We start from the raw sequence: 20,277 nt of genomic DNA, 5'->3' as shown, positions 1-20,277 counted from the left end.
TCCATATTTTTCTTCTCGGGAAGCAAAAAATAAAATGAGCGCACATGTATAAATACATATGCTTATGTGCACATGCAGATGTGTATGTATTATGCACATGCATATATATATGCATATATGTGTGTATGTATGTGTGTACATACACACACACACACACACATACACTCATTGACAGCTTATATATATTTGAAGACTCCTCCATGCACTCATTGTGGAAATAGCTCATCTTTCCTTTGAGGAGGTAAAGGTCTGGATTTTTCTAAGCTTACAAAATGCTAAGTCAGGCCTCGGTCTTTTGGATTTGAGGAAGTTTGATTGAGAGATATTCTCACCTCTATCTTCATCCTCTTGATTTTCCTAAATATCTTTCCATCATAGTTTAGCCCTGGGTCTGAATAGAGGCCACGCTGATATATTCAATATTCAATCTTGAGGAAGACTCTGGGGAAAAGAATGCATTTGGAATTTTAAAAAAAAGCGACTAATCAGTGAATGCTGCTTTCCCACTGTGATGGATCTGGGGACTCTTCAATCACATAGGGATTTTCAGTTTTGAAAAGCAAACTCCATCACTGTCTTGTTAAAGATAGCCTCTGTGAGCATATTCATTTCACTGAGTTCCCCACATGAAACCGATCATAGCCATTCTCTTGAGCCTGGACAGGCTTCCTGCTGACACTATTCATATGAAGTTTGGAAAGGAACTAATATTGAAATTGTTTGTAACTCCTGTTTTTAAAATTACTTTTATTGCCACATAATTTTTAAATTTATGGGCAATATTTTAATGTATCATAAGTGGGTGGAATTGTAAAGTAATAAAAATAAATGAAAACTGCTTCATGTCTTAATGATTTTTAATTTGTTCATAGAAATGAGAGAAAAATGAGATCGTTCTGTTCCCAGAAAGAGCCACATGGGTACCAGCAACATTAAAATGTTGTTACCCCTAAAACAGAAAATCTGAGGGAATGCCAAGAACTTTGACAGTTACAAAAACATGTATTATCTTGTAAGTAGCTATTAATTTTAGGGCAGCTAGGTGGCACAGAGGATGAAACACTGGGCTCGGAAACAGAATCATCTTTATGAGTTCAAATCTAGACTCAGACACTTACAGTGTGACCCTGAGGAAGTCACTTAACCCTGTTTGCCTCAGTTCCTCATCTGTAAAATGATCTGGAGAAGTAAAGGAGAAACCACTCCAGTATCTCTACCAAGAAAATCCCAAATGGGGTCAAAGAGAGTGGAACATGACTAAAAAATGACTTAACATTTATGTCCTCCCCCTGCTTAGAAAATATGCTCCTTGAGGGCAGACTATTTTTTTTGGGGGGGGGCAGGGCAATTGGGGTTAAGTGACTTGCCCAAGGTCACACAGCTATTGTGTCAAGTGTCTGAGGCCGGATTTGAACTCAGGTCCTCCTGACTCCAGGGCTGGTGCTCTGCTCACTGCATCACCTAGCCGCCCCAAGAGCAGAGACTATTTTTGTTTTTCTGTAAATCCCCAGTATTAGTCAAGTGTCTGACATTTAGGAAGAACTTGACTTGATCAGTGTTCTTCATTCAGTTAGCTCATTAACATCTATAGTGAAGAAAATGTGCCACTGGGAACATATGGAAATAGATGAGGAGAAAGAACTCATTAAGCATTCAACAGACATTTGTCAAGGGCCCACTGTGCTCCAAGTTTGGTAGTCCCTGGGAACATAAAGCCAAAACAAAACAATTTTTGTCCTCGAAAACCTTCCATTTTCTTGTATTCACATACACACAAACAACTGACAGTACGGATTTAGGGAAAAATAAAAGGTCTATTCTTTTAATAATCATTTATTAAAAAAAGCCTGCTTCATGAATAGGGCTGTACTATGTACAAAGGGCAATAGAAAGAAAATGGTTTCGAATTAATCTAGGCCTATCATGATTCATAGATACTACGTAGGAAATAAAAGTACATAATTGCTTCCCTCAAGGTGGTTGCTATCTAGTTGGATTGTGTTTCATTAATGGAAAAATTAGAGGACAATAAAAGACATATATCCCCTCATCCCCCTTTTGTCTGGACTGGACCTTTCATCAGTGTAGAAATTCCCCAGTCAAGTCAGATGGGCGATTCATCTGTTACTTTTATTCTAACTCACTTTTCTTGGGCACCGCAGGTTTAGTGTCTTGCCATGGATGGCATGTCAAAGGGAGCACATGGAGGCAGGTCTTTGTGGTTCCAGGCAGGACTAGACTTCTTTGCACTAAGCTATACTGTATCTTGCATTGTTTCATCTATACTAGGAATTCAGAGGAGGATGAAATATACAAATTTAGAGATCAGTAGAGAGCAGCCAAGACTTTGCAGAGAAGGTGGGATTAGAAAGTTCAAAATTTAAATAAGCAGAGGGAAGGAAGAAGTGATTATAAATAGGGAGGAAAGAATAGACCATAGAATACTTGGAGAACAGCAAAAAAAGATATGCCTGATTAGAACGGAGAGTGTCTATTGAAGAGAAGTGGAAGATAATGTTGGCTAGACAAGATGGGGCCACTTGATCAGTTCTTGAAATTGGATTTGGACCAAAAAAGCAACAGGGAGTTAATGAAAATTATTAAGCATAGGAGTAATGTAATGAAAATCAGGTTTTAGGGAGACTAATTTGGAAGAAATATAAAAGGTGGGTTGTATGGGAAAAAATAGGGGAGAAATTTGATGCAGGAAGGCTACTTATGAGATATGATAGTTATCAAGGAGGGAAAGTATGAGGCCTTAGCTCAGGGCAGTAATCTTAGAAGGGAAAAGGAAGGAAGGAATTCTAGAGACATTTACAAAAGAAGGAGAATGAATATTCATTGGAGGTGGGGGGCAGGAAATAAATACTTTTTTTTTTAAAGACTCTAGTTTTTTAAGCTTATGGGAATGAGGAGGAAGGTGGCATCATTAACACATGAGGAACGTATAATGGGTAGGAAAGATGATTCTGAACCTGTTAAGCTTGAGATAACTATGGTATGTTTATGTAACTAGAAATGTGTGTGTATGTATATATGTATATATATATGTATATATATATATTTTTATTTTCTATTCCACTTATATATAAAAAACTTTTTATTAATATATATGTATATATAAATACACACGCATATATACATATACATATATATACATATATGTGTGTGTATATATGTATATATATGTGTGTGTATATACATATATATATATATATATATATATACTATTGAGAAATGAATTAAAAATGAAAAAGAGGGAATCATCAATGTGGAGGTGACAGCTGAAACTGGGAGAATAAAGATGGAAACTTAAAGGGCCCTCACAGTCAAGAAATCCTAATAATGTAACACAATTAAGAAGTCCTAATTATGGTACTGGAGTTTTTACTGTACCATTACCATTGGATCAATATCTGAGTAAAATGTTATGAATGAGATTGCTTTGCAGTGGGTGTTCTTTAAGTCTCTGGATACATAAACGTCCTTGGATTGGAGGGGAAGAGGGTCTAGAGTAGACCTTGGTATGAAATTATATCTGCTTCCTAAAGTTTTGTGTTACTATAAGGTTACAATGAACTTGAGGGGTTGCTAGAGTGAGGATCACATCCAAAGTCAGAGGTGAATATCTTTTCTGGGACAAAGTTAGACAGCATGAATTTTGCATAAGGATTCATGAAAGGAGGAAGAAATAGTTATGCAGAGGTGAATAACGAATAGCAAAACCTCAAGTGAATGTCTAGGTCAAGAAGGCCTCAGAAACAAAGTGCAAAAGTAGAGTTGAAAGTTGAAAAAAAAATCATATATTGTAATATCCTCTGCTTTTATTCTCCTTTCCTGAAAGTTCAGAATTTAATTAGATTTGATGTTGTGAACTCTTATGAGGAAATTACTGAGTATATGACTTGGTATCATGGTAAGAGTTTACAAGTCAGCAATATTGGGCTATTTCAGATTCTGCCGCTGTCTTGCTATTTAATATGGATGAATCTCAGCTGTGGAAAGGACCTTGCAAAGCCATCTAGTCTATTTGTGCATTTCCCAAGCATGGATCTTCTTAAGCTAGTCATAAAAATAGTAATACCCTCTATTTGAAAAAGCTTTTAACTTTTCAAAGTGCTCTTCACACCCAGTGGTTTATTGAAAAGTATGTGGGAGTTAGAATGAATGGACCTGAGTTTGAATCCCAGTTTGTTGCTATAGCTCTATGACTCTGGGCAAGTCAAACTACCTCATGAAGCTTGTTTCCTCTTATTTCACTTTATATCAGTTCATACCTTAGTTCCACATTTCTCTATATTCATAATATTCACTTTTTTCCAGCCCATGTATTTTCCATTTCATTCACTTACAATTATTATTTGACTATTTGCCAATCAGCGGGCTAGCTGCTCCCTTAAGGATTATTTCAGTTCTCAATCAATAATCTATGATCTTATTTGATATTCCCAACAACTCTTTGAGATATCTATAGCTGTTATTATGTCCACCATTTGACAAATGAAAAAACTGCTAAACAAAGACTCTAAGAAGCTTGTCTTGGGGTTAATAGCAGAGCCAGGTCTAGAATCCAAGTCTTCAGTGTGTCTTCATTTTATTTTTCTTTAGATAAAAATAATAATAGTTCTTATATAATATACATATGCATATCTATATACAGGCATATATATTGCTTTAATGTTTATAAAGAATCTTGCATATCTCATTTAATCCTCAGAACAACACTGAAAGTTAGGCACTAGTTTATCCCCTTTTTTATAGATAGAACTGAGGCTGAAGGATGTCAAATCACCTGCCTGGAGCCACGGAGCTGGCAAGGGTTTGAGGCAGGACTCAGTCCTTCCTGACTCCAAGCCCAGCATTCTAACAATGATACTCTCTTGCCTCTTATGTCTCTATATCATATCACACACTTATTTGAGGTTTAAAATATGCTTGAGTTGGTTTAATGGAAATCATTCCTTTTTTACTTGGCTTTCATGAGGGTTTTTAAAGAAAATTGAGTTTTTGCCATATTCAGATGTCCCTTGTCTCTTAGTCATTCAGTTGGTCCATCAACAAGGATTTTATAGGCACTTGCTATGTGTCAGGCACTGTGTTAAATTTTGGGGTATGAAGAAAGGCAAAACAGCACCTATCCTTGAGGAGTTCATAGTTTAATGGGAACAAGATGCAAGCAACTACGCACATAAAAGATATATACAGAGTATATCGATGCTCTTCTCAGAGGGAAGGCACTAGCATTAAGGCCATAACAAATATGGGATCTACCTGTCCTATTATCCCATCTTTGCATGGAATGATAGTTTTCAGAAGTGTGCAAGTACAAATAACAAGATGTATCTGAAAACAGGACTTGCCTTTCTGGACCATGCTCCCTCTCTCCCTCCTTCCTTCCTCCCTCCCTCCCTTCCTTCCTTCCTTCTTTCCTTTTTTGTGTTGGCCTTCCCTGAAAAATACCTAAAGCTGTTTGCTACTTTATGACACAATTTTATGATTGGAGCCTCTATTTTAGAGCAAAGGCTAGAAAAATGGAAGCTTTAGAGCTTTGATCAGTAACACTCCAGTGACTAATGCTTTGGTACCATTTGATTAGTTGTGTGACCCTGGGCCAGCCACTTAACTGCTGCCTGATTCAGTTTCCTCATTTCTAAGATGGGAATAATAATAGCACCTATCTCACATAATTGTAAGGACAAAATAACTATTTGTTAACCACTTTGTAAATATAAAATACTATATAAATATTAGTTGTTATCATGATCATTATTTGGGGTAAGAGGACAATAAATGGTAAGGTGAATGTTCAAAAAAATTCCCCCTAAGGCAGGGGCAAGTGACCTATGGCATGAGAGCTCCTGATTGACACCTGAAGAAATTGTTGGGAATCATTCACAATACCCTGCCTTATTTAATTTTTTGAAATTTATTCATACCTATGCCCAAAGGGCTATGAGACTGTGTATATCCTTTGATCCAGCAGCACCACTACTAGATCTATATCCTATAGAGATTATTAAAAAATAGAAAAGGACCCACATGTACAAAAATATTTCCAGCAGCTCTTTTTGTGGTGGCAAAGAATTGAAAGTTGAGGGGATGCACATCAATTGGGAAAGCTGTGGTATATGAATGTAATGGGATATCATTGTGCTATAAGAAATGTTGAGCAGACAGACTTCAGAAAAACCTGGAAAGACTTATATGAACTGATGCAGAGCAAAGTGAGCAGAACCTGGAGAACATTGTACACAGTGTGATGATCTATTTTGACAGACTTAGCTCTTCGCAGCAGTACAATGATTTAAGACAATTCCAAAAGACTCATGATGGAAAATGCTGTCTACATCCAGAGAAAGAACTGTGGAGTCTGAATACAAATCAAAGCATGCTATTTTCTCTTTTTTTGTTTTTTCTTGGTTTTTCACTTTTGTTCTGATTCTTTTTTCACAACATGACTAATGTGGAAATATATTTAATATGCTTATACATGTATAGCCTATATCAGATTGCTGGCCATCCTGGAGAGGGGAGGAGGAAGGGAGAAAAAAAAATGAAACTCAAAATCTTATAAAAGTGAATGTTGAAAAATAAAAACTTGTAAAAAAAATAAGTAAAATATTATTCATTTCTATTCTTCTCAGTCTCTCTGCATGAGACCCTTCCATCCTTCTACTCCTATGCTCTACGTGCTAAATTCCATGCAGTAGATCAAAAAGGGCCTTGAAGAGTCACAATACCTGGTTTCTAGCTGCAGTTCTGTATCTATCTGGATGATCTTAGATAAATGATTTAAGGTTTTTAGGGCTCAGTTTCTCTGTTCTTAGAATAAAATGGTCTCCCTTTTCCCTTCTCCTTTTCCAGTATCCTCCATCCTTTCCCTCCCTTCCCCATGCCTTGGTTTCTACTGGCAACCAGGGAGACCATTTATGTTTTCAGATCCAAAGAGACTTGCTGACCATTAGCCCAAGGCTTAGTTAGCCTCTTCCATATGCAATAACTTCTATTTTTGCCAACATCCTCATCATTTTCTCTGGAGGTCTTAACCTATAATAGGAATATGATTATTGTCTAAGAATAAACAAGTTAGAGAAGATGATTTCATGCTATAGGTGGCTATCAACGCAACTTGCAGCTAAAAGTGTGAATGAAATTGGGTAAAATCCAATGAAAAAAGACAGATTTCCCCAAGGAACAAATTAGAGTAAGCCAATTCACCCAATCTTAATAATGGCCCTGACAGCCAAAACATACTGGAGGCAGATTTGAGTTTAAAATGAAAATAACTGAGATGAACAAATTAACATCATCAAACCTGAGATCAAGAATATACTGCTTTTATTACTTCAAGAAAAGGACCCACACGATGATAATAATAAACCTTGTATCTATAACACTTTCTTCATAACAGCCTTTGGAGCTCAGTAGTGGAAATACTCCCATTTTATAGATAAAGGAATTATAGCTCAAAAATGTTTGTGACATTTCAAGCTCAAACAACTAGGAAAATGGAAATGCAGTCAAATCTACACCTTCTGTTAAATCTTATGCAATTTCCACTCTATCACAGAGCTTTCATGATTCATACTACATAGAGTTCATGGTTTGGCTTTGCTCAGTAAGTTTCATTTCTAAACTCATTGATTTTATGTTAAGGTCAATTATATATCCATACCTGTAGGAGGAATATAAGGGAATTACATATTCATACCTATAGGAGAACAAGTGTGATCTAGGGATTGGTCTTGGAATCAGTAAGATCTGTACTCCAGTCCTGCCTCAGACACATACTAGCTGTGTGACCATGGCCTATTTATTCAATCTCTAGGTGCCCCAGGCAACTCTATGGGATTACAAGTATTCTGATAGTCTGCCAGACACTTTGTATCAGCGGAAGGAGTTTCCACAGACAGAGAGCTGTACATTGATGAAATCACAGGTATGGATTGTCTATATCTATGTTGTCTTATTTTTTAGGTAGAGTAGGATTTGAACCTGTGGTAGTTCATTGGTGTACATGTATGCACATATTTTAAAAAAAAGAAAAGAAAGAAAGAAAATAAGGAAAAAACAAAGGAAGGAAAGAAGGAAGAAAGGAACATTTATAGTTTTAGAAGTCTCAGCTCAAAGGGAAACTAATTTCTGTCAAGGTTCTGGAATGAAAAGGATTCTGTGACTGCATAGGGGCCTAGTCTGGGGCATTTTTGAATGCTGCTGCTTAGACGTGACTATTGATGGAGATAATGCTAACACACTGTTTCATGCCTGATTGATTGGAGGAGTTGGTATAAGGATTTCGGGGAAAAGAAGGGCATTTTTGTTTTGAGAAAGACACAATTGGTTCTAGGAATTCTTTGGGGACAATTCTAGGGGAGAGAGAAGGAAGGATTTAGAAGTTAAGGATATGTGGGGAAGCCAGACCCTTAATATTTTCCTGATTTACAGTGTCTTCCCCAAGACTTTGAGGAATTTCTTCTTCGGTGAGATCAGGGCCTCTCTGTTGATTGAATTGAGATTTCATTTTGGACCCTTCTAAAGAACATATTCACTGTGCTCTATTTTTCTGGTATATTTTTATCTGTATTACATCTTAAATTTCTGCTTGCTGTTTTTCAGAAATGGGTTCACACATCATGATTTATAATAGTCTGTTATATAACCCACATTTAGGGGGAAGTAACCAATCTGGTGGTTGTATGGAGCAACTGTCCCTCATTTAAGAGATACAGATGCGGGAAGCAACTGTTTTGTTTTGAATTAAAATTGTCCCCCAGACTAGCAATATTCAGAGGGGCAGGTATAACTTTAGCAAGGGACCCCACTCAGATACTTGAGGAAAGATCATCTAACCTCATGGTCTGTCTCCTGCTGCCACAAGACAGGAATTTCAGTCTCCCTTAGAGAAAGCACATGAAGACTCAAGAGTTATCTATCAATGTCTACGATGAGCCTCATTTAGACACACATCTTACCTATGCACACAAACACATATGTATATATATACACACACACATATATATATATATATATATATAATATACATACGTATGTAAATGATTTGTAATTCTTTTAAAGTATAATTTGAGTGTTTAGAATAGGAAACTCTTGTTACTGGTTTCATTAAGAATCAATCATGCTAGACTGACCCCATTTACATCATTGATTAGATGACTAATACAGGCAGATCAATGGAATAATGTAGACATAACAACCTAAATTTTGGCAAAGCGCTTGAAAAATTCTTTTGTACTATACTCGAAGACAAAAAGCTATATCTAGGCTAAATTCAATTAGGTGGATTCAGGACCTAGATGAATGGCCAGACCCAAAGAGTGCTCATTAAGTGCCAATATCCCAATATTTAAGCAGAAGCTGCTTCACCATTATTTGGGGATTCTGAGGAGGGAATCTCTGTTCAGTTAGAGTTTCAACAGAGTGAACTCAGAAGTCCCTTCCAATCCAGAATGATCTTATTTTATAAATCAAGGAATTAATCAATTAATCAGTAAGCACTGTGTTAGACACTCTAGAAATAAAATCAGCAAGGAAACAGGCCTGGTCTTCAAGCAGCATATATTCTAGCAAGGAAAAGAACATGTATGTATGAGACTGTATACAAAATACATATGTGATGAATACAAGAGTGGGGAGGCACTAATGTCTGAGGGGAATCAGGAAAAGCTTCATATAGAAAGAGACTTTTGACTAAGTTTTAAAGGAAGAAAGGGATTTTAAGAAGTGAAAGGGGGGATGGGTAAAGGGATACTCATGTGCAAAAATATAGGGATAAAAGATGGAGTACACAAATGAGGTGCAGCAGAACTAATTTGTTTGAACTGAAGAGGGTGTGAAGAGAAGTGGTATTAATAAAGCTGGACAGATAAATTGGAACCACATTACAAAAGGTTTCACTTGCCATGCAGAGGAGTTTGTTTTTGATCCTACAAACAATGGAGAACCGTGGAGGTTTATTGAGTTATAGGGTGACATAGCTGGATCAGACCTGTGATTTATAAACTCATTTTGGTAGGTGGATGAATTCAAAAGGGGAAAAATTTTCAGGTAAAGAGGCAAATAAGGAATTTATTATGATCATCCAGGCAAGAAGCGATGACCTAAATTAGGGACAATCATGTGAGAAGGGACCAGGGGCAGATATAATAAGTATTTGGAAGTTAGAAATGACAATATTTGGCAAGGGATTAGGTGAGGGAGAGTGAGGAGGTAAGGATGATCTGATATTGTGAACCTGGTTGACTAGAAAAATGGGGCTAATGCTCTTGACAAAATTAAGGAAGTTTGGAAGAGGTGTGCATATTGGGGGGTGATTATTGAATAATGTTTTGGACATGTTGATTTGGATATGTTGATTTGGATATGCCTATGCAAAGTCAAGTCTGAAATATCCAATAAGGTGACATGGGACTAGAGCTCAGGAGAGAAGCATACAGAGCTCAGAATCATCAGAGTAGAAATGATAATTAAATCCACTGGAGTTGATGAAGTCATTAAGAAACTGTAGAGGGAAAAGTTAAGATAGTTCAGGATGGAGCCTGTGGAGCTCCACAGTCAGGGGTGCAAAATATAGATCATGATCTAGCAAAGGAGTGAGAGAAGGAACTGTTGGGTGGATAGGACAAAACCAAGTGAGATCAAGGGTGGGCAACAGGGTCAGATACTGCAGAGAGGTCAAGAAAGATAAGTATAGAGAAAAAGTCATAGGACTTAGAAATTATAGGCCATTCATAACTTTGGGGAAAAAAAAACAATTTCAATTGAATAATGGAGTTGAAGGCCAGATTGCAAAGGATTTAGAAGTGGATTAAAAGAGAGATAAAAACAGACAGGATTCTCTACAATCTGACTGTTAAAGAGAGGTGACATATAAGATGGGAAAGTCAAGTCAAGGGAGGGTTTTTTTAAGTGTAAGGCCACCCTGTCTCTGTAAGACCCCTTACACATGGAGCATGTCAGGGATGAAAAGGGCAGAAAAAGTACAGTTGATCTTCATTGTTTGAGGATTCCATATTTGTGAATTCTTCTCCTGATTAAAATGTATTTGTAAACACAAAACAAAAAAAGCACTTGACAATGCTTTCTCTGGCCATTCAAGGACATGCACAGAGTGATAAAAGTCCTAGTTGCCTGATGCACATGGTACCAGTAGAGGTTGAACAGAGCAACTCTCTGCATTCTCATTTCAGTTCTCATATTGTAAACAAATGTCCTTTTTGCATCTTTTTGCATTTTCTGCTTTTTATTGATGTTTAAAATGGCCCCAAATATAGGACTGAAGTGCTGTCTAATGTTCCTAAGTGCAAAAAGTCTGTGATGTGCCTCATGGAAAAAAATGCATATGTTAGATAAACTTTGTTTGGGCATGAATTATAGTGCTGTTGGCCATGAGTTCATTGGTAATGAATCAAAAATATGGTACATCCAGAAAAGGGCAGAGGAAATCTGTATATGAGGCTGCTCTAAAAAGTGCTAAAGTAAATGTGACCAGAGGGTCACATGAATTTATCCTTATATTTCTGCTAGCAGCAAGAGCCCAGTATTTATTAATTCAATGTTCATGGCAACTTTAGAAAACATAACTACCATAAGTGATGATAATAGATTGTATTTTTATGTAAACATAAAAAGCTGTTTTAACTATTTAAGGATGTAAGAAATTGCCACTGTTGTAGGTGAACATTTGGATACCTAAAATAAATAGGAAACAAATTTTGTTTTTAATAAAAATTGCTTTTGGATGAGATTTGAATAGCTTTGGACATATAATTGTCATATAAATACAAAAAATTAATTATGTGAATGACATAGAATGTTACATTACTTGCATGTATATTTTAATATTTTAAAGAGGCATTATGAAAAAAATTATATTAATGACTGATGTGTAAGTATAAAGAACAGTTTCAAAGATAACCAAAAGTACCACTGAACTGTATTGAAGACTAAAGCTTTAAGAAATTGTGCCAACCTCAGCTTATTTACTTATAAGTTTTATGACTAAGGAGGATAAAAATGAGAAATAAAGAAATAATGGAAGACTTGGAGACTGAAGTATGATTTCAAAGGGACTATATCTTACAGGGGAAGTTGGGGGAGATACATCCTTTTAACTGAAAGGCAAATCATTGAGAGTAAGGAGGCTTTCATTTAAGCAATTGAAGAGATAGGAACTGAGGACAGGAACTTGATATTAGAACCATACATAGGCACCTGAGCAGAAGAATTGAAGAGACAGCAGGGAAACAGCTCTTTTAGAAATGTGGTTTTTAGAAGCAGTCAGCTGATAGAAAGCTTCTACTAAGTGATTTCTGATTGATGGGAAAGAGAATTGACTTTAGTGGCTAAGAATTTTAGTAATGGTTGTTGCCCTTCAGCACCACCTAGATCTGGAGAGAAGTGAATCTCTCTTGCCTCTCTCTTTTCATAAGGGCCTGCTGCTCTCGGCTGCCACGTCTAGCCGAAGAAGTAAAAGTCAAGGGCGTTTTGCATTTTTCTGTGTTGGTATGTTGGCTAGGTTTGTTTGCCTTGATTAGTCAACCTGATCTGTGTGGCTGGGAACTCGTTCTGACTGTAGAACACTGAATTCTTGTGAGCGAATAAATGGACTAGGCTGTTCTGTGTAGCCTACAGATGGCCAGTGGTGAGCTCTGCAGTTCTTTGGCTTAAAAAAGAACTACTGTTTGCATTAAAAGGTAGTACCTTCTAAATATCCTTTAAAGAGTGATTACAAATGGAAAGAGCATCTAAATGTTTTTGGATGGAAAAGAGAATAGGGTTTACCCATCTGAAGAGGGATGAGCAAAGGACCAAAATCAAGCAATAAGTAGAGAAGCAGGTGAGTGTGTGTGTGTGTGTGTGTGTGTGTATGTGTATGTGAGTGTGTATGGGGGGTGGGGTGGGGAGGGAGAATTCTCCTGAATAGAACAAGAGCATTAAAGCCTGCAGTTCCAAATTGTGAACATGGGCTAAGAACATGGACATTCTGGTCATGTGCTTCCTTGCTAGGTTCCTGTAAGTATAAATCCATACTTCACTAAATATATCGAGTGCATTGTTTGCAAAATATGACCTAGAACCTAAGTGCTTCACAAATATTATCTCCTTCACTCACCACAACAACTAGGTACTTTTATCACCGCCATATTACAGATGAAGAAATAGAGGCAGTTAAGTGACTTCCCCGAGTCACACAGCTAGATGCATCTGATGCTGCATTTGAACTTGGTCTTCCTGACTCTAGGCTCAGTATTCTATCTATTGCTGTCTAGCTGCCTTTGGGCAGCTACAAAGAGAAAAGTGAACTATCTTGTCCTCAAGGAGCCTATAGTCTTATGGGAGAAAAGACATATCCATGTGAGTATTGAAATTAGGTAGAGTAGCAGATAAAATGCTGGCCTTAGAGTCAGGAAAACCTGAGAATGAACCCTGCCTCAGACACTTAACTGGCAGTATGACAGTGAACATGTTGCTTAATCTCCCATGACATCAGTTTATCAGTTCCTCCATCTGTAAAATGGAAATAGTACTAGTACCTTCTTCACAGAGTAATTATGAAGATCAAATTATGTGTGTATACATACATATATATGTATGTATGTGTGAATATATCATATAGGGTCAGCTAGAGGGCTTAGTGGATAAAGTGCCAGGCCTGGAGTCAAGAAGACCTGAGTTCAAATCCAGCCTCAGAAACTAACAGTACCATCCTGGGCAAGTCACTTAACCCTGTTTGCCTCAGTTCCTTCATCTGTAAAATGAACTGGAGAAGGAAATGGCAAACCTCTCCAGTATCTGTACCAGGAAAAATTCCACAGAGGATCATGAAGAGTTGGAAAAGACTGAAACAACTGAATAACAACAATGTGATACACACACACACACACACACACACACACACACACACACCATGTATATATACAGTCAATCCTCATTATTTACAGACTCACCTACTTGTTACATTTATTTTTAACCCTCAAATTAGTACTTATGGTGCTTCCATGATCATTGATGGACGTGCTAAGAGTGGTAAAAATTTGAGTTGCTCAGTGCACATCCTCCCACCTGAGATTAAATAAGATGCCTTCTTAATTTTAGTTCTCATACTGTAAACAAGTGTCCTTTTCACAGACTATTTAGGATCATATTTTTCCATTTTTTTCTCCCTTTTGTTGGTGATTGCACTGTATAAAATGGCCCCCAAATATAGGGCTGACGTGCTGTCTAGTGTTCCTGAGTGTAAGAAGGCTGTAATGTGCCATATGGAGAAAATACATATGATATGTTAGATAAGCTTTGTTCAGGCATGAGTTATAGTGCTGTCGGCCATGAGTTCAATGTTAATGAATCAACAAAATGGTACATCCAGAAAAAAGGAAGAGGAAATTCACCAATCTGTTTGTGAAGATGCTTCAAAAAAGTACTAAAATAAGTATGACCAAAGGCTCTCAGGAGCATAACCCTTTATTTCCTCTAGGAGCAATGATTCAGTATTTGCTAATTCAGTATTCACAAGGACTACTTTATAGAACATAAGCACCATGAATTAGCATCAACTGAATTATATAAAAAGTGCTTTGCAAGCCTTAAGGAATTATTTAAATATTATTACTATTAACATACAATAAAAATACAAGTCAGTTTGGGGGGGCAGGGCACCAGTAACTGGGAGATCAGGGAAGGTTCCTATGGAAATATCAAAGTAAACATATTCTCCATGAACTGGAATGATGAGTTAGCTTCGGTTTATATTGAGTTCTACTTAGAGTTTCTTTGAACCCCAACCTTACTGAGCCGCTTAGTAAGTAATCACAACACTATTTATACAGAGGTACTCTGCCCTCACCTATGTGATTTCCCAAAAAATGTCAGGCTGATTTAACCCTTAATCCTACTTCCTATGATAGCTAAAATGAGGAGTTAAAGGCTTCTTAATTGCCTCACCTTCCCCTCCAAAAGAAGATGATCTGTTGTCAACAAATCAGATGTCATTGCCAAATAATTTTTGTACGTTTCTGGAAATCTCCTATAGGACCCAAGGGTTGCAGAGAACACAGTTTAATATTCACTGCACTGGAGCAAATAGAGACATTTAAACCTGGAAGAAAGACTGATGTCACTCTAGTCATGGTCCTAATGGGTAGCCCAGAGTAAGGGTTTTAATGGAGATTTTTATTATCGTTCTTAATTAGAATGAGCACCTCTGGGGAGATTCTCCCTTCTGCCCTAGATTCATTTTAGTGAGAACTGTGAGAGTCTTCAGAGAAGCTTCAATTGGAACACTGCACTTGTAAAGAGCTCATGTTTGCAAAAACTTAGTTATCTTGGCTCAGGGAACTCACTTATTCCACTCTTTCTGTCTTTGTCTCACTCTAGTGTTTCCAAGGCCAGCTCTGGCAAGTAGATGAAGTTTGTGCATTATATCCCTGTAGTCCTATGAACATTCCTTCTTTAGTGCCAGGAGCCCTCATGATGCCCTCTGGCAGCCCAGCAACTCCACTGTGCAGCAACCTATCCAGAGTGACTTTGGGACAATTAACCAATGAGCATTTTTAAAGAGCTTACTACATGCACTTGTTGTTGGGTACACAAAAGTAAAAGTGGAGGCATCAAACTGTTTCGTGGAATCTTCTAGGGTTGGCTCAATGGAGAAGAGAAGTCAGCCAAACCCCATGGATTACTGTGTCTCCTGCCACTGGTCATTGAAGTTGTCAGTCATGAACAAACCATTCAACTCCAGATCTGGTATAAAGAAAGGCTTTTTGGCCTGATTCTAGTTGGGAGCTCACCCTGCTCCTGGCAGACATTGGTAGTCAGAGGCAGAAGCAGTCTTCTCCCTCTAAAACTTTCTGTTCCTCACACACTACACACCATGTCCCCTCTTCATGCCTTTGCACTAACTACACCCCATGCCTGGAATGCCATTATCAAGATCTCTGACTCTTGGGACCCCTTGTTTCCTTCAGTCTTCACTTAAGCTCCACTTACTGTGGGAGGGCTTTCCTGGTGAGTTTTTGCTGCTCATGCTTTGTCCTCCAAGCTTATTCTTGTATTTTATTCTCATATGTTTTATATATTCCTGTATACATACATGCTCTCTCCCCCATTAGAATGCAAGGTACTTGAGGGCAGGGTTTGTTTTACTTTCATCCTTGTATTGTCAGTGCTTAGCACTGGGTTTGGCACATTGCAGATTCTTAATAAGTACTCACAGGCTGATTTTTGAAGTCTCATAATTATTTATGGGATCCCATTAGTACACAATACCTGCATACAGTCCTGAGAAAAATGCCTTCAAGTGATACAAAATTGGATGTTTACTTGTGAATAAATAATATAATGTTATTTGTCAAAGCTTGTCAAGGATTTTGGCATACTAGGAAAATTTAGGTGTTCAATGACCCTTGAAGACAAAGTTCTCTGAGGCTGATGAGTGTTTTGTTTTGGAGTGTATTGGGCTCCAAATTAAACATGTAGGAATTTATTTTCATAATTAGAAATCAGCTTTTTTTTTCTTTTCCTTTTTGGTTTCAGAATTATTAAATGTAAGATTTTTAAATTTACACAGCAAACATCACACTAATTACTCCACAACAATGGATTGGTTTAGAAAGTTTTCCTTTCTCCCACATGACAAATTCATTACTTAAAGGCAAAATTACATTTAGACTGATGATTGAAAAATGTGAGTAGCAAAGCTTTCTGTGGTTGAGATATGAATCACATGTTAATTTTATAGTTTTATGCTACATACAATAACACTTCATTAGCAAGAACAGAGTTATCTTTGGAGTCAAGTCCTTGCATTTAAACATAACTGGGGAAAATTTCCAAGGAGTACAAAGAAAAAAAATTGCATATGAAATATGATTCATTTGACCATTAAATGTAGAGAGCTTTTGTTAAAATAGTAGAATTTCTAGTTCTTCTTTGTATTTCTTACATATATGTGTAAGAATTACTAATATATATACACATACCTATGTGTATGTGTATATGTACACACACACAATAGACATAGCGTGGTCTAGCAGATGGAGTGTTAGAAGACATGGGATTCAAGTCCTGTGGCTGAAAGTAGTTATGTGATCCTGACTGAATCAGTTAACCTTTACGTGCCTTGGGCAACACCAGTATTTGCTAGAGGGATTTTAAGAATTTCCCTTCAGTGTGAAAATTTCATGTGTTTTGGCTCAAATCCGGTTTCATTGAATTAAGCTCTTGGTGAGGAGCCTTACTCTACCAGTGGGTGTTGTCAACTGTTCTTACAACTTAGAGTCTTTGGTCTATGCTTTGCATGTGACATTTTGAATCTGGGTAAGAGCCAGAGAGCTCAGGACAAAGGTTCTCCTTTAACTGCTGTTATTAAAACACCTCATTATGGTCCTCTTTTGTTGGTTTTGGCTTAATAGAGGTAGGGTAATGGGTGGCTGTACTAGGGATTCAGAAATATTTCAGAAGCTTATAGTCTTAGTGTGCTGCTTGGAGGTGCTTAAATGGACTTGTCCAAGGTCTTACAGTCTGTATGTGTCAGAGGTAGAATTCTCAGGCTCTTTTTTCACTACCCTCCTTCTATTTGGCAGCTAGGTGGTACAGTAGACGGAACAGTCTCCTTGGAGTCAGGAAGAATAGAGTTCAAATCTTGCCTCGATCACTTTCTAGGGGTATGACCCTGAGCAAGCCACTTAGCCTCTATTTGCCTTAGTTTCCTCATCTATAAAACGGGGCTAATAATGCACCAACCTCCCAGGGTGGTTGTGAGGGTAAAGTGAGAAAATATTTATTAAGCATTTTGAAAACATTAAAGGCCTATATGAATCAGGCCCATAAGCAGCCCACCAAAGGATTTTGGGAAGCCTGGGGAAAAATGCAGGGTTGCCATGGAGCCCCCTTTCCTGTTTGTCATGTGACCCATGACATCCAACCATCATCTATCTGCCTCCCAAAGAAGTTTAGCCTATTTTAATTTTGACCCCTTCCTACTTCCAAGTTGTGCAGGCCTGATATAAATGCTAGTATTATTATTTATTATTATTTTCATCAGTTTCCCCATCTGTAAAATGAACTGGAGAAGGAAACAGCAAACCACTCCAGTATCTTTGCCAAGAAAACTCCAAACAGGGTCATGAAAAGTTGGACATGGCTGAACAACTCAACCACAAGAATTATTATCTTTGTCTCTGTCATATCCCATCCACGTCAAAAAGGATTTGAGGTTACCTGCCACATTAACCAATACAAAATAGGACAAAAGAAGATAAATATGGAACATGTGCTGTATGAACATAGGCTTCATGGTATCTAAGAGATGCTACAAGGTTTCTAAGGTTGCATGATTACTTGAATGTCTCTCTTCCCATTGTTTGTATTCACTGCCCATTTAGAACTGGCCGTCACTGATAGGGACTCAGTGGAAGTCACTGGGTTCAGAATCAGAAGGTCTTGGGTCAGACATGTCACTCAACCTTTCTGAGCCTCATTTTCTTAATACTTAAAATGAGGGGTTCGAGGGGATAGGCTTTGCAGTCCCTTCCAACTCTAGATGCTTGATTTTATGACCGTAGAGAACAGTGAGGGCAGGAGTTAGTAGAAGAGAGTAAAGAAACTGCAGATTGAGCTGGAGGAAGAAGCCAGCCAAGAGAGTTCTGGCATAAATGCGATGCGAGCATGCATAAAATAATTTATTGTGGAAAACCAAGAGAACTCTGTCAAGTATGATTCTCTTCTTGGTTCCCTGAGTACTTAATAATTCTAATCAACCTCAGAGTTTTCTTCTTATTTTATCTAGTGTGATCATTGTTTGCACCTGACTACTCTTTCAGATGCAACAGAAGACTCTGGGTGCTTTATTTCTATGATTCATCTTCCTAGTTACAGATCTTAGCTAGTTTTGGTAATTATGCTTCCAGATATGACCTCTTAGTTCCCACCCCAAGAGGGCATCAATCAGAGTTTTAGACCCAGCATATACAGTCTGCATTTAGGGATGGGGTGAAGGGGGGAGTGGGGCAAAGGAAGAAGCGTGCCACCATTGGGAACTAGAGCAAAGAGAAATTTGTTGGCTTACATAATTTTCAATTTCTGACTAATAAAGCAAACAAATTTGTCTGCAGAGACAAATGTTTTGCTGGAATTTATCAATGTGTAAGAAGACATTGAGTGACAAAGAAGATGATATCTCGAAAAAGACACAGCAATGGAGGATTCTTGCATAGGTTCAGATTCATTCAATTCAGTGCATTGCAAGAAATATTTATTAAGTGCCTAATATGTGCCAATTAATGATGGTGGGCCTAGAGCATAATCCAGGGAAGGGGAACCTGCATCTTGGAGGTCCTCTGGGTCCTCAAGTGCAGCCCTTTGACTGAATCCATACTTCACAGAACAGATCCCCTTAATAAAAGGATTTGTTCTGTAAAACTTGGATTCAGCCATAAGGTCACACCCAAGGACTATATTATACTATAATTTAACATTCCAGGCCTCTTTGACCTCATAAATGAGGGTATTCCCTTCAAAGATGCAAATCACAACTCATCCATCTTCCCAATTATGTGTGAATTATGTGTGAGTCTTAACTACATCTTCCCAAAAGTTCATCACAGGAATATTTCCAGGAGTTCTCTTGATATTGCGATGATATCATTGGAGGAGGCTGTCCTGGGGGTTGGAAGAGTGATGTGACTAAATGCTTTCTCCCTCTTTCTCTCCTCTTCTCTTCCCCCTTTTCTCCCTTTCAGTTGAGCTATCTTTAGCTGAGATTTGATGAATATTAACCCTAAGTTGCTTTTTTCCGTCAAGAAGCTATTGACTACTTGACCTAGGGTAATTGTGAGTCAATCATATGAAAGATAATTGTACTAAGAATTCAATTTAAACACATATTTATTAAGTTCCTTTCAAAGAGAATTATGTGGACCAGTACATTATAATAATAAGACTAACAATTAACATATAGATTTTTAAGTTTTGTTAAAGCACTTTAATTATGTCACCTTATCTGCTTCTTACAATTTGATCCTTACAACAACCTGGTGAAGCAGATGCTAATAATATTACATTTTATAGAGGAGGAAAATGAAACAGGACCAGCTCAAGATCACACAGCTGGTAAGTACTGGTACTAGCTAGTAAGTTCATTTTACAGATGAGGCAGCATTCAAAATCAGTTCTCATTGACTCTAGCTAGTTAATAAGCATTTATTAAGTGTCTACTGTGTGCCAAGCACTGCGCTAAATTCTGGGGATACAAAGAAAGGCAGA

The sequence above is a fragment of the Trichosurus vulpecula genome, chromosome 5 (assembly GCF_011100635.1).
Source record: "Trichosurus vulpecula isolate mTriVul1 chromosome 5, mTriVul1.pri, whole genome shotgun sequence".
Taxonomy (NCBI): Eukaryota; Metazoa; Chordata; class Mammalia; order Diprotodontia; family Phalangeridae; genus Trichosurus; species Trichosurus vulpecula.
The sequence above is the reverse complement of the archived record's forward strand: the minus strand, read 5'-3'. Positions refer to the sequence as shown.